The 2180-nt window shown below is 31.6% G+C and overlaps 1 protein-coding gene across 1 annotated transcript in view; it reads right to left on the bottom strand.

Annotated features, from left to right (window-relative positions):
* The window catches only part of LOC132164608 (protein RETICULATA-RELATED 4, chloroplastic-like), a 10603-nt gene that overhangs the window by 4544 nt on the left and 3879 nt on the right, over positions 1 to 2180 (bottom strand). The gene's annotated exons all lie outside the window — the stretch shown is intronic.

Here is a 2180-nt window from a genome sequence, read left to right as displayed (position 1 = left end):
AAAATGAGACAATGATGTTTATAGCCCTAAATTTTTTATAAAATTCCAAATTTTTCCTTAATTCCAATTTTTTTAAAAAAAAAAAAAAAGAAAAAAAGAAAAAAAGAGAAGAGGGTTTTCTTTGGCCTTGTGACCTGTGGGTTAGGCTAGACCCATGTAGGTTTGGTCATGACTTATGCTGGGTCTTGGCCAAAGACCCACGACTGCCATCGGATATTGGGGATCGCCAACTTGACGGCCAAGGCAGTGGCCACATTCGAGTGCACTAGATTCTACGCTTCATCTTCTTCTTCTTCGACAACATCGACCACGTCAGCAGTGGCACCTGAAATGACGACGCCGGAAGGAGGCAGAGAGGGGGTTGACGACGAGGTTGAAGAAAATAAGCGGTACAATATCCACATTGGGGGTTGAAAAAAATCAGGGTTGACGATGAGATCTACTAACCCACTGCTTGGTCCCCGCCAGACCCAACTGTTGGTCTGTTGACTCACAGGGGGGTCTTTTGGCCAAGACCTAGCATGGGTCATGGCCAAACCCGCTTGGGTTTGGCTTGACCCACGTGTCTTCTTCTTCTTTTTTCCTTCTTCTTCTTCTTCTTTCTTTTTTGATTTTTTTTTTTTAATTTTTAAAAAAAGACAAAAATTAGGGATATTTTGGTCTTTTTAGGTATTGCCGTTTGAAGTTTGAGGGAATTGTTAAATTACGTGATAATTGAGGGGTATTCAGTGAAATTACCTTTTTTTTTTCCTTACCCTCGGGACTCGGGAGTGATTAATAACTTTTTAAAATCTAGAGAGTTATTTCTCATAACTCAAACCACATAAATTAAAAATGTATTTTTTTTTTTTTTTTTTTAATTTTGAAAGGTTCGTAATTTTGTTTTCTAAAACAAGAAACTAAATAATCGATGATTATCTCATTTTTTTTCATCTTTTTTTATTTTTTTTGTTTTTTATATGACATTTAGGTCAATGATTTAAAGAATTATAGAAATAGAAGACAGTTTTCCGAAAACTTCAAAAAGCCATATTACCGTAGCTTTCATTTAGATTTTGCCTTATTTGTCTACATTGCCTTAACTCGAAGTTAAATAATATATCATTTTGTCTCGTGGTGGTGTTTCATTATCATCTTTAGGATACAATTTTCTTTTAAATTGGGTGAGAGAAAAATTTTAAATTTAATCTATTAAATTGATATTTATCTTTAAAATATTTGATTTTATTAATATAATTTTAAATAGAATTAAAAAAAAATTGATTTACACACATATTTTTTTTAAAAAAAATACATATGAAAATTACTCATTATTCTAGAAATATATGTCAGTTGTATATTCTAAATCGTGTCCCTGTTTTTATATTAATTGAATTTTGAATCGAGTAGAGGGGCCTATGTGAAGATGTTTTAGAATTAGAGTGTGTAAAACAAAATTTACAGAACATAAGGTGGTGCAGAAAAGGAGTTTAAGGATTCTGGTCGCCGAAAATGACAACAAAACCTGATCGGAGCCCACGGGCTCGCTGGCATATAGAAGAGACAAGCTACTCCCACCAACCCACAACCACGATCCCAAGTATTTCTCACGCGTACTTCCAGACGTGCGTAATACGCGCCAACAGACAATTTTACCATTCTCCCGGGGATTCATTGTTTGAATCAATAACTTTATTATAAAAAGGGCCTTTTTATATATATTTTATTTGTTTTGAAGATTCCTTCAATAATTCATATCCAATGATTAAATAATTAAAATAAGGTTAAAAATCACATTTTTATTTTAATGTTAATAAGTTTTATTTATTTTTTAATAAAGACGGGTTCAATGATTAATTAACATTGCCATCTTAAATAATTCTTTCAAAATAACATATGAAAGGTTAATTAAATGTTTTTAAAGATATTGAATTGAATAAAAGAAAATCTAATGCTCAAATAAGGCTTAAAAGAGCTTCTAAGCTAATAAATTTCCAATTTTGTTTATCTTTTTTTATAAATCAATATCACAATAGGTATCTGGTTAGTAGTGATCTCTTAATCTTCATATATATTAAAATAGAGTGATGATATACATCACTCCAGACGTGCATGACTATTCATGCACGCCCGTGTGATGTTTATCATCACCCATTAAGATATATATATATATATATATATATATATAGATAAAGTATTAG

This window comes from Corylus avellana, chromosome ca10 (assembly GCF_901000735.1).
Source record: "Corylus avellana chromosome ca10, CavTom2PMs-1.0".
Classification (NCBI taxonomy): Eukaryota; Viridiplantae; Streptophyta; class Magnoliopsida; order Fagales; family Betulaceae; genus Corylus; species Corylus avellana.
Note: the sequence above shows the minus strand (reverse complement) of the source record. Positions and strands in the feature narration are given on the sequence as shown.